A 13,618-nucleotide genomic window follows, 5' to 3' on the forward strand; every position below is an offset into this window, starting at 1 on the left:
TTACCTATTGAGGTTGAAGTTCTGTTAACTAAACAACAACTCTGGAAGTACATGGTATACTATTTAGGGATGGATTGCATTTGAGCATCAGGTGTTCACCTAACAGGAGTTCTTTCTATTTTTCTTTAGTTAGTAAGTGCTTCTATGTTAGGTGAGCAATTGTTGCACTATCCCCACTACAGAAAACCATCTCTCTATACTTTCAAAATCTTCACCAAGCAAGCTCAGAAAAGAGCGGGAAAAATGTGGGAGGAGCTACTTAATGGTTTGGTGCCTTCAGGGCCTTTCAAGGGATAAAAAGGTGGGCACTTCTTCCACAGTGCCCATAGCAGGAACGGCCTCGGATGAGAACAGTGATGCAGGCCAACTGGCTGAACATTGCAGTTTTGAATTTCAGATGTCTTGAAACCTCATAGAAATACAGCTTCAAGCTTGTAAGTGCTTACCTTTTGAGTTTGAAGTTCTGTGAAATAAACAACAACCCTGGAAGTACATGGTATAATATTTAGGGATGGATTGCATTTGAGCATCAGGTGTTCACCTAACAGGAGTTCTTTCTATTTTTCTTTAGTTAGTAAGTGCTTCCATGTTAGGTGAGCAATTGTTGCAATATCCCCACTACAGAAAACCATCTCTCTATACTCTCAAAATCTTCACCAAGCAAGCTCAGAAAGAGCGGGAAAAATGTGGGAGGAGCTACTTAATGGTTTGGTGCCTTCAGGGCCTTTCAAGGGATAAAAAGGCGAGCACTTCTTCCACAGTGCCCATAACAGGAACAGCCTCAGACAAGAACAGGGATGCAGACCCATTGGCTGAACATTGCAGTTTTGAATTTCAGATGTCTTGAAACCTCATAGAAATACAGCTTCAAGCTTGTAAGTGCTTACCTATTGAGGTTGAAGTTCTGTTAACTAAACAACAGCTCTGGAAGTGTATGTTATAATATTTAGAGAATAATTGCATTTGCGCATCAGGTGCTCACCTAACAGGAGTTCTTTCTATTTTTCTTTAGTTAGTAAGTGCTTCCATGTTAGGTGAGCAATTGTTGCAATATCTCTACTACAGAAAACCATCTCTCTATACTTTCAAAATCTTCACCAAGCAAGCTCAGAAAAGAGCGGGACAAATGTGGGAGGAGCTACTTAATGGTTTGGTGCCTTGAGGGCCTTTCAAGGGATAAAAAGGTGGGCACTTCTTCCACAGTGCCCATAGCAGGAACGGCCTCGGATGAGAACAGTGATGCAGGCCAACTGGCTGAACATTGCAGTTTTGAATTTCAGATGTCTTGAAACCTCATAGAAATACAGCTTCAAGCTTGTAAGTGCTTACCTATTGAGGTTGAAGTTCTGTTAACTAAACAACAGCTCTGGAAGTGTATGTTATAATATTTAGAGAATAATTGCATTTGAGCATCAGGTGCTCACCTAACAGGAGTTCTTTCTATTTTTCTTTAGTTAGTAAGTGCTTCCATGTTAGGTGAGCAATTGTTACAATATCTCCACTACAGAAAACCATCTCTCTATACTTTCAAAATCTTCACCAAGCAAGCTCAGAAAAGAGCGGGAAAAATGTGGGAGGAGCTACTTAATGGTTTGGTGCCTTCAGGGCCTTTCAAGGGATAAAAAGGCGAGCACTTCTTCCACAGTGCCCATAACAGTAACAGCCTCAGACAAGAACAGGGATGCAGACCCATTGGCTGAACATTGCAGTTTTGAATTTCAGATGTCTTGAAACCTCATAGAAATACAGCTTCATGGTTATAAGTGCTTACCTTTTGAGGTTGAAGTTCTGTGAACTAAACAGCAACTTTGGAAGTGTATGTTATAATATTTAGGATGGATTGCATTTGAACATCAGGTGCTCACCTAACAGGAGTTCTTTCTATTTTTCTTTAGTTAGTAAGTGCTTCCATGTTGGGTGAGCAATTGTTGCAATATCCCCACTACAGAAAACCATCTCTCTATACTTTCAAAATCTTCACCAAGCAAGCTCAGAAAAGAGCGGGAAAAATGTGGGAGGAGCTACTTAATGGTTTGGTGCCTTGAGGGCCTTTCAAGGGATAAAAAGGTGGGCACTTCTTCCACAGGGCCCATAGCAGGAACGGCCTCAGATGAGAACAGTGATGCAGGCCAACTGGCTGAACATTGCAGTTTTGAATTTCAGATGTCTTGAAACCTCATAGAAATACAACTTCAAGCTTGTAAGTGCTTACCTATTGATGTTGAAGTTCTGTTAACTAAACAACAGCTCTGGAAGTGTATGTTATAATATTTAGAGAATAATTGCATTTGAGCATCAGGTGCTCACCTAACAGGAGTTCTTTCTATTTTTCTTTAGTTAGTAAGTGCTTACATGTTAGGTGAGCAATTGTTGCAATATCTCCACTGCAGAAAACCATCCCTCTATACTTTCAAAATCTTCACCAAGCAAGCTCAGAAAAGAGCGGGAAAAATGTGGGAGGAGCTACTTAATGGTTTGGTGCCTTCAGGGCCTTTCAAGGGATAAAAAGGCGAGCACTTATTCCACAGTGCCCATACCAGAAACAGCCTCTGACAAGAACAGGGATGCAGACCCTTTGGCTGAACATTGCAGTTTTGAATTTCAGATGCCTTGAAATCTCATAGAAATACAGCTTCAAGCTTGTAAGTGCTTACCTTTTGAGTTTGAAGTTCTGTGAAATAAACAACAACTCTGGAAGTACATGGTATAATATTTAGGGATGGATTGCATTTGAGCATCACGTGTTCACCTAACAGGAGTTCTTTCTATTTGTCTTTAGTTAGTAAGTGCTTCCATGTTAGGTGAGCAATTGTTGCAATATCCCCACTACAGAAAACCATCTCTCTATACTTTCAAAATCTTCACCAAGCAAGCTCAGAAAAGAGCGGGAAAAATGTGGGAGGAGCTACTTAATGGTTTGGTGCCTTGAGGGCCTTTCAAGGGATAAAAAGGTGGGCACTTCTTCCACAGTGCCCATAGCAGGAACGGCCTCGGATGAGAACAGTGATGCAGGCCAACTGGCTGAACATTGCAGTTTTGAATTTCAGATGTCTTGAAACCTCATAGAAATACAGCTTCAAGCTTGTAAGTGCTTACCTATTGAGGTTGAAGTTCTGTTAACTAAACAACAGCTCTGGAAGTGTATGTTATAATATTTAGAGAATAATTGCATTTGCGCATCAGGTGCTCACCTAACAGGAGTTCTTTCTATTTTTCTTTAGTTAGTAAGTGCTTCCATGTTAGGTGAGCAATTGTTGCAATATCTCTACTACAGAAAACCATCTCTCTATACTTTCAAAATCTTCACCAAGCAAGCTCAGAAAAGAGCGGGACAAATGTGGGAGGAGCTACTTAATGGTTTGGTGCCTTGAGGGCCTTTCAAGGGATAAAAAGGTGGGCACTTCTTCCACAGTGCCCATAGCAGGAACGGCCTCGGATGAGAACAGTGATGCAGGCCAACTGGCTGAACATTGCAGTTTTGAATTTCAGATGTCTTGAAACCTCATAGAAATACAGCTTCAAGCTTGTAAGTGCTTACCTATTGAGGTTGAAGTTCTGTTAACTAAACAACAGCTCTGGAAGTGTATGTTATAATATTTAGAGAATAATTGCATTTGCGCATCAGGTGCTCACCTAACAGGAGTTCTTTCTATTTTTCTTTAGTTAGTAAGTGCTTCCATGTTAGGTGAGCAATTGTTGCAATATCTCTACTACAGAAAACCATCTCTCTATACTTTCAAAATCTTCACCAAGCAAGCTCAGAAAAGAGCGGGACAAATGTGGGAGGAGCTACTTAATGGTTTGGTGCCTTGAGGGCCTTTCAAGGGATAAAAAGGTGGGCACTTCTTCCACAGTGCCCATAGCAGGAACGGCCTCGGATGAGACCAGTGATGCAGGCCAACTGGCTGAACATTGCAGTTTTGAATTTCAGATGTCTTGAAACCTCATAGAAATACAGCTTCAAGCTTGTAAGTGCTTACCTATTGAGGTTGAAGTTCTGTTAACTAAACAACAGCTCTGGAAGTGTATGTTATAATATTTAGAGAATAATTGCATTTGAGCATCAGGTGCTCACCTAACAGGAGTTCTTTCTATTTTTCTTTAGTTAGTAAGTGCTTCCATGTTAGGTGAGCAATTGTTACAATATCTCCACTACAGAAAACCATCTCTCTATACTTTCAAAATCTTCACCAAGCAAGCTCAGAAAAGAGCGGGAAAAATGTGGGAGGAGCTACTTAATGGTTTGGTGCCTTCAGGGCCTTTCAAGGGATAAAAAGGCGAGCACTTCTTCCACAGTGCCCATAACAGTAACAGCCTCAGACAAGAACAGGGATGCAGACCCATTGGCTGAACATTGCAGTTTTGAATTTCAGATGTCTTGAAACCTCATAGAAATACAGCTTCATGGTTATAAGTGCTTACCTTTTGAGGTTGAAGTTCTGTGAACTAAACAGCAACTTTGGAAGTGTATGTTATAATATTTAGGATGGATTGCATTTGAACATCAGGTGCTCACCTAACAGGAGTTCTTTCTATTTTTCTTTAGTTAGTAAGTGCTTCCATGTTAGGTGAGCAATTGTTGCAATATCCCCACTACAGAAAACCATCTCTCTATACTTTCAAAATCTTCACCAAGCAAGCTCAGAAAAGAGCGGGAAAAATGTGGGAGGAGCTACTTAATGGTTTGGTGCCTTGAGGGCCTTTCAAGGGATAAAAAGGTGGGCACTTCTTCCACAGTGCCCATAGCAGGAACGGCCTCGGATGAGAACAGTGATGCAGGCCAACTGGCTGAACATTGCAGTTTTGAATTTCAGATGTCTTGAAACCTCATAGAAATACAGCTTCAAGCTTGTAAGTGCTTACCTATTGAGGTTGAAGTTCTGTTAACTAAACAACAGCTCTGGAAGTGTATGTTATAATATTTAGAGAATAATTGCATTTGCGCATCAGGTGCTCACCTAACAGGAGTTCTTTCTATTTTTCTTTAGTTAGTAAGTGCTTCCATGTTAGGTGAGCAATTGTTGCAATATCTCTACTACAGAAAACCATCTCTCTATACTTTCAAAATCTTCACCAAGCAAGCCCAGAAAAGAGCGGGAAAAATGTGGGAGGAGCTACTTAATGGTTTGGTGCCTTCAGGGCCTTTCAAGGGATAAAAAGGCGAGCACTTCTTCCACAGTGCCCATAACAGTAACAGCCTCAGACAAGAACAGGGATGCAGACCCATTGGCTGAACATTGCAGTTTTGAATTTCAGATGTCTTGAAACCTCATAGAAATACAGCTTCATGGTTATAAGTGCTTACCTTTTGAGGTTGAAGTTCTGTTAACTAAACAACAGCTCTGGAAGTGTATGTTATAATATTTAGAGAATAATTGCATTTGAACATCAGGTGCTCACCTAACAGGAGTTCTTTCTATTTTTCTTTAGTTAGTAAGTGCTTCCATGTTGGGTGAGCAATTGTTGCAATATCCCCACTACAGAAAACCATCTCTCTATACTTTCAAAATCTTCACCAAGCAAGCTCAGAAAAGAGCGGGAAAAATGTGGGAGGAGCTACTTAATGGTTTGGTGCCTTGAGGGCCTTTCAAGGGATAAAAAGGTGGGCACTTCTTCCACAGGGCCCATAGCAGGAACGGCCTCAGATGAGAACAGTGATGCAGGCCAACTGGCTGAACATTGCAGTTTTGAATTTCAGATGTCTTGAAACCTCATAGAAATACAGCTTCAAGCTTGTAAGTGCTTACCTATTGAGGTTGAAGTTCTGTTAACTAAACAACAGCTCTGGAAGTGTATGTTATAATATTTAGAGAATAATTGCATTTGAGCATCAGGTGCTCACCTAACAGGAGTTCTTTCTATTTTTCTTTAGTTAGTAAGTGCTTCCATGTTAGGTGAGCAATTGTTTCAATATCTCCACTGCAGAAAACCATCCCTCTATACTTTCAAAATCTTCACCAAGCAAGCTCAGAAAAGAGCGGGAAAAATGTGGGAGGAGCTACTTAATGGTTTGGTGCCTTCAGGGCCTTTCAAGGGATAAAAAGGCGAGCACTTATTCCACAGTGCCCATACCAGAAACAGCCTCTGACAAGAACAGGGATGCAGACCCTTTGGCTGAACATTGCAGTTTTGAATTTCAGATGCCTTGAAATCTCATAGAAATACAGCTTCAAGCTTGTAAGTGCTTACCTTTTGAGTTTGAAGTTCTGTGAAATAAACAACAACTCTGGAAGTACATGGTATAATATTTAGGGATGGATTGCATTTGAGCATCAGGTGTTCACCTAACAGGAGTTCTTTCTATTTGTCTTTAGTTAGTAAGTGCTTCCATGTTAGGTGAGCAATTGTTGCAATATCCCCACTACAGAAAACCATCTCTCTATACTTTCAAAATCTTCACCAAGCAAGCTCAGAAAAGAGCGGGAAAATGTGGGAGGAGCTACTTAATGGTTTGGTGCCTTGAGGGCCTTTCAAGGGATAAAAAGGTGGGCACTTCTTCCACAGTGCCCATAGCAGGAACGGCCTCGGATGAGAACAGTGATGCAGGCCAACTGGCTGAACATTGCAGTTTTGAATTTCAGATGTCTTGAAACCTCATAGAAATACAGCTTCAAGCTTGTAAGTGCTTACCTATTGAGGTTGAAGTTCTGTTAACTAAACAACAGCTCTGGAAGTGTATGTTATAATATTTAGGATGGATTGCATTTGAACATCAGGTGCTCACCTAACAGGAGTTCTTTCTATTTTTCTTTAGTTAGTAAGTGCTTCCATGTTAGGTGAGCAATTGTTGCAATATCCCCACTACAGAAAACCATCTCTCTATACTTTCAAAATCTTCACCAAGCAAGCTCAGAAAAGGGCGGGAAAAATGTGGGAGGAGCTACTTAATGGTTTGGTGCCTTGAGGGCCTTTCAACGGATAAAAAGGTGGGCACTTCTTCCACAGTGCCCATAGCAGGAACGGCCTCGGATGAGAACAGTGATGCAGGCCAACTGGCTGAACATTGCAGTTTTGAATTTCAGATGTCTTGAAACCTCATAGAAATACAGCTTCAAGCTTGTAAGTGCTTACCTATTGAGGTTGAAGTTCTGTTAACTAAACAACAGCTCTGGAAGTGTATGTTATAATATTTAGAGAATAATTGCATTTGCGCATCAGGTGCTCACCTAACAGGAGATCTTTCTATTTTTCTTTAGTTAGTAAGTGCTTCCATGTTAGGTGAGCAATTGTTGCAATATCTCTACTACAGAAAACCATCTCTCTATACTTTCAAAATCTTCACCAAGCAAGCTCAGAAAAGAGCGGGAAAAATGTGGGAGGAGCTACTTAATGGTTTGGTGCCTTCAGGGCCTTTCAAGGGATAAAAAGGTGGGCACTTCTTCCACAGTGCCCATAGCAGGAACGGCCTCGGATGAGAACAGTGATGCAGGCCAACTGGCTGAACATTGCAGTTTTGAATTTCAGATGTCTTGAAACCTCATAGAAATACAGCTTCAAGCTTGTAAGTGCTTACCTATTGAGGTTGAAGTTCTGTTAACTAAACAACAGCTCTGGAAGTGTATGTTATAATATTTAGAGAATAATTGCATTTGAGCATCAGGTGCTCACCTAACAGGAGTTCTTTCTATTTTTCTTTAGTTAGTAAGTGCTTCCGTGTTAGGTGAGCAATTGTTGCAATATCTCCACTACAGAATACCATCTCTCTATACTTTCAAAATCTTCACCAAGCAAGCTCAGGAAAGAGCGGGAAAAATGTGGGAGGAGCTACTTAATGGTTTGGTGCCTTCAGGGCCTTTCAAGGGATAAAAAGGCGAGCACTTCTTCCACAGTGCCCATAACAGTAACAGCCTCAGACAAGAACAGGGATGCAGACCCATTGGCTGAACATTGCAGTTTTGAATTTCAGATGTCTTGAAACCTCATAGAAATACAGCTTCATGGTTATAAGTGCTTACCTTTTGAGGTTGAAGTTCTGTGAACTAAACAGCAACTTTGGAAGTGTATGTTATAATATTTAGGATGGATTGCATTTGAGCATCAGGTGTTCACCTAACAGGAGTTCTTTCTATTTTTCTTTAGTTAGTAAGTGCTTCCATGTTATGTGAGCAATTGTTGCAATATCTCTACTACAGAAAACCATCTCTCTATACTTTCAAAATCTTCACCAAGCAAGCTCAGAAAAGAGCGGGAAAAATGTGGGAGGAGCTACTTAATGGTTTGGTGCCTTCAGGGCCTTTCAAGGGATAAAAAGGTGGGCACTTCTTCCACAGTGCCCATAGCAGGAACGGCCTCGGATGAGAACAGTGATGCAGGCCAACTGGCTGAACATTGCAGTTTTGAATTTCAGATGTCTTGAAACCTCATAGAAATACAGCTTCAAGCTTGTAAGTGCTTACCTATTGAGGTTGAAGTTCTGTTAACTAAACAACAGCTCTGGAAGTGTATGTTATAATATTTAGAGAATAATTGCATTTGAGCATCGGGTGCTCACCTAACAGGAGTTCTTTCTATTTTTCTTTAGTTAGTAAGTGCTTCCATGTTAGGTGAGCAATTGTTGCAATATCTCCACTACAGAAAACCATCTCTCTATACTTTCAAAATCTTCACCAAGCAAGCTCAGAAAAGAGCGGGAAAAATGTGGGAGGAGCTACTTAATGGTTTGGTGCCTTCAGGGCCTTTCAAGGGATAAAAAGGCGAGCACTTCTTCCACAGTGCCCATAACAGTAACAGCCTCAGACAAGAACAGGGATGCAGACCCATTGGCTGAACATTGCAGTTTTGAATTTCAGATGTCTTGAAACCTCATAGAAATACAGCTTCATGGTTATAAGTGCTTACCTTTTGAGGTTGAAGTTCTGTGAACTAAACAGCAACTTTGGAAGTGTATGTTATAATATTTAGGATGGATTGCATTTGAACATCAGGTGCTCACCTAACAGGAGTTCTTTCTATTTTTCTTTAGTTAGTAAGTGTTTCCATGTTAGGTGAGCAATTGTTGCAATATCCCCACTACAGAAAACCATCTCTCTATACTTTCAAAATCTTCACCAAGCAAGCTCAGAAAAGAGCGGGAAAAATGTGGGAGGAGCTACTTAATGGTTTGGTGCCTTGAGGGCCTTTCAAGGGATAAAAAGGTGGGCACTTATTCCACAGTGCCCATAGCAGGAACGGCCTCGGATGAGAACAGTGATGCAGGCCAACTGGCTGAACATTGCAGTTTTGAATTTCAGATGTCTTGAAACCTCATAGAAATACAGCTTCAAGCTTGTTAGTGCTTACCTATTGAGGTTGAAGTTCTGTTAACTAAACAACAGCTCTGGAAGTGTATGTTATAATATTTAGAGAATAATTGCATTTGCGCATCAGGTGCTCACCTAACAGGAGTTCTTTCTATTTTTCTTTAGTTAGTAAGTGCTTCCATGTTAGGTGAGCAATTGTTGCAATATCTCTACTACAGAAAACCATCTCTCTATACTTTCAAAATCTTCACCAAGCAAGCTCAGAAAAGAGCGGGAAAAATGTGGGAGGAGCTACTTAATGGTTTGGTGCCTTCAGGGCCTTTCAAGGGATAAAAAGGCGAGCACTTCTTCCACAGTGCCCATAACAGTAACAGCCTCAGACAAGAACAGGGATGCAGACCCATTGGCTGAACATTGCAGTTTTGAATTTCAGATGTCTTGAAACCTCATAGAAATACAGCTTCATGGTTATAAGTGCTTACCTTTTGAGGTTGAAGTTCTGTTAACTAAACAACAGCTCTGGAAGTGTATGTTATAATATTTAGAGAATAATTGCATTTGAACATCAGGTGCTCACCTAACAGGAGTTCTTTCTATTTTTCTTTAGTTAGTAAGTGCTTCCATGTTGGGTGAGCAATTGTTGCAATATCCCCACTACAGAAAACCATCTCTCTATACTTTCAAAATCTTCACCAAGCAAGCTCAGAAAAGAGCGGGAAAAATGTGGGAGGAGCTACTTAATGGTTTGGTGCCTTGAGGGCCTTTCAAGGGATAAAAAGGTGGGCACTTCTTCCACAGGGCCCATAGCAGGAACGGCCTCAGATGAGAACAGTGATGCAGGCCAACTGGCTGAACATTGCAGTTTTGAATTTCAGATGTCTTGAAACCTCATAGAAATACAGCTTCAAGCTTGTAAGTGCTTACCTATTGAGGTTGAAGTTCTGTTAACTAAACAACAGCTCTGGAAGTGTATGTTATAATATTTAGAGAATAATTGCATTTGAGCATCAGGTGCTCACCTAACAGGAGTTCTTTCTATTTTTCTTTAGTTAGTAAGTGCTTCCATGTTAGGTGAGCAATTGTTTCAATATCTCCACTGCAGAAAACCATCCCTCTATACTTTCAAAATCTTCACCAAGCAAGCTCAGAAAAGAGCGGGAAAAATGTGGGAGGAGCTACTTAATGGTTTGGTGCCTTCAGGGCCTTTCAAGGGATAAAAAGGCGAGCACTTATTCCACAGTGCCCATACCAGAAACAGCCTCTGACAAGAACAGGGATGCAGACCCTTTGGCTGAACATTGCAGTTTTGAATTTCAGATGCCTTGAAATCTCATAGAAATACAGCTTCAAGCTTGTAAGTGCTTACCTTTTGAGTTTGAAGTTCTGTGAAATAAACAACAACTCTGGAAGTACATGGTATAATATTTAGGGATGGATTGCATTTGAGCATCAGGTGTTCACCTAACAGGAGTTCTTTCTATTTGTCTTTAGTTAGTAAGTGCTTCCATGTTAGGTGAGCAATTGTTGCAATATCCCCACTACAGAAAACCATCTCTCTATACTTTCAAAATCTTCACCAAGCAAGCTCAGAAAAGAGCGGGAAAATGTGGGAGGAGCTACTTAATGGTTTGGTGCCTTGAGGGCCTTTCAAGGGATAAAAAGGTGGGCACTTCTTCCACAGTGCCCATAGCAGGAACGGCCTCGGATGAGAACAGTGATGCAGGCCAACTGGCTGAACATTGCAGTTTTGAATTTCAGATGTCTTGAAACCTCATAGAAATACAGCTTCAAGCTTGTAAGTGCTTACCTATTGAGGTTGAAGTTCTGTTAACTAAACAACAGCTCTGGAAGTGTATGTTATAATATTTAGGATGGATTGCATTTGAGCATCAGGTGCTCACCTAACAGGAGTTCTTTCTATTTTTCTTTAGTTAGTAAGTGCTTCCATGTTAGGTGAGCAATTGTTGCAATATCTCCACTACAGAAAACCATCTCTCTATACTTTCAAAATCTTCACCAAGCAAGCTCAGAAAAGAGCGGGAAAAATGTGGGAGGAGCTACTTAATGGTTTGGTGCCTTGAGGGCCTTTCAAGGGATAAAAAGGTGGGCACTTCTTCCACAGTGCCCATAGCAGGAACGGCCTCGGATGAGAACAGTGATGCAGGCCAACTGGCTGAACATTGCAGTTTTGAATTTCAGATGTCTTGAAACCTCATAGAAATACAGCTTCAAGCTTGTAAGTGCTTACCTATTGAGGTTGAAGTTCTGTTAACTAAACAACAGCTCTGGAAGTGTATGTTATAATATTTAGAGAATAATTGCATTTGCGCATCAGGTGCTCACCTAACAGGAGTTCTTTCTATTTTTCTTTAGTTAGTAAGTGCTTCCATGTTAGGTGAGCAATTGTTGCAATATCTCTACTACAGAAAACCATCTCTCTATACTTTCAAAATCTTCACCAAGCAAGCTCAGAAAAGAGCGGGAAAAATGTGGGAGGAGCTACTTAATGGTTTGGTGCCTTCAGGGCCTTTCAAGGGATAAAAAGGTGGGCACTTCTTCCACAGTGCCCATAGCAGGAACGGCCTCGGATGAGAACAGTGATGCAGGCCAACTGGCTGAACATTGCAGTTTTGAATTTCAGATGTCTTGAAACCTCATAGAAATACAGCTTCAAGCTTGTAAGTGCTTACCTATTGAGGTTGAAGTTCTGTTAACTAAACAACAGCTCTGGAAGTGTATGTTATAATATTTAGAGAATAATTGCATTTGAGCATCAGGTGCTCACCTAACAGGAGTTCTTTCTATTTTTCTTTAGTTAGTAAGTGCTTCCGTGTTAGGTGAGCAATTGTTGCAATATCTCCACTACAGAATACCATCTCTCTATACTTTCAAAATCTTCACCAAGCAAGCTCAGGAAAGAGCGGGAAAAATGTGGGAGGAGCTACTTAATGGTTTGGTGCCTTCAGGGCCTTTCAAGGGATAAAAAGGCGAGCACTTCTTCCACAGTGCCCATAACAGTAACAGCCTCAGACAAGAACAGGGATGCAGACCCATTGGCTGAACATTGCAGTTTTGAATTTCAGATGTCTTGAAACCTCATAGAAATACAGCTTCATGGTTATAAGTGCTTACCTTTTGAGGTTGAAGTTCTGTGAACTAAACAGCAACTTTGGAAGTGTATGTTATAATATTTAGGATGGATTGCATTTGAGCATCAGGTGTTCACCTAACAGGAGTTCTTTCTATTTTTCTTTAGTTAGTAAGTGCTTCCATGTTAGGTGAGCAATTGTTGCAATATCCCCACTACAGAAAACCATCTCTCTATACTTTCAAAATCTTCACCAAGCAACCTCAGAAAAGAGCGGGAAAAATGTGGGAGGAGCTACTTAATGGTCTGGTGCCTTGAGGGCCTTTCAAGGGATAAAAAGGTGGGCCCTTCTCCACAGTGCCCATAGCAGGAACGGCCTCGGATGACAACAGTGATGCAGGCCAACTGGCTGAACATTGCAGTTTTGAATTTCAGATGTCTTGAAACCTCATAGAAATACAGCTTCATGGTTATAAGTGCTTACCTTTTGAGTTTGAAGTTCTGTGAAATAAACAACAACTCTGGAAGTACATGGTATACTATTTAGGGATGGATTGCATTTGAGCATCAGGTGTTCACCTAACAGGAGTTCTTTCTATTTTTCTTTAGTTAGTAAGTGCTTCTATGTTAGGTGAGCAATTGTTGCACTATCCCCACTACAGAAAACCATCTCTCTATACTTTCAAAATCTTCACCAAGCAAGCTCGGAAAAGAGCGGGAAAAATGTGGGAGGAGCTACTTAATGGTTTGGTGCCTTGAGGGCCTTTCAAGGGATAAAAAGGTGGGCACTTCTTCCACAGTGCCCATACCAGAAACAGCCTCTGACAAGAACAGGGATGCAGACCCTTTGGCTGAACATTGCAGTTTTGAATTTCAGATGCCTTGAAACCTCATAGAAATACAGCTTCAAGCTTGTAAGTGCTTACCTTTTGAGTTTGAAGTTCTGTGAAATAAACAACAACTCTTTTAACTAAACAACAGCTCTGGAAGTGTATGTTATAATATTTAGAGAATAATTGCATTTGAGCATCAGGTGCTCACCTAACAGGAGTTCTTTCTATTTTTCTTTAGTTAGTAAGTGCTTCCATGTTAGGTGAGCAATTGTTGCAATATCCCCACTACATAAAACCATCTCTCTATACTTTCAAAATCTTCACCAATCAAGCTCAGAAAAGAGCGGGAAAAATGTGGGAGGAGCTACTTAATGTTTTGGTGCCTTCAGGGCCTTTCAAGGGATAAAAAGGCGAGCACTTCTTCCACAGTGCCCATAGCAGGAACGGCCTCGGATGAG

Source organism: Ambystoma mexicanum, chromosome 7q (genome assembly GCF_040938575.1).
Source record: "Ambystoma mexicanum isolate Mex_15411 chromosome 7q, UKY_AmexF1_1, whole genome shotgun sequence".
NCBI classification, from domain to species: Eukaryota; Metazoa; Chordata; class Amphibia; order Caudata; family Ambystomatidae; genus Ambystoma; species Ambystoma mexicanum.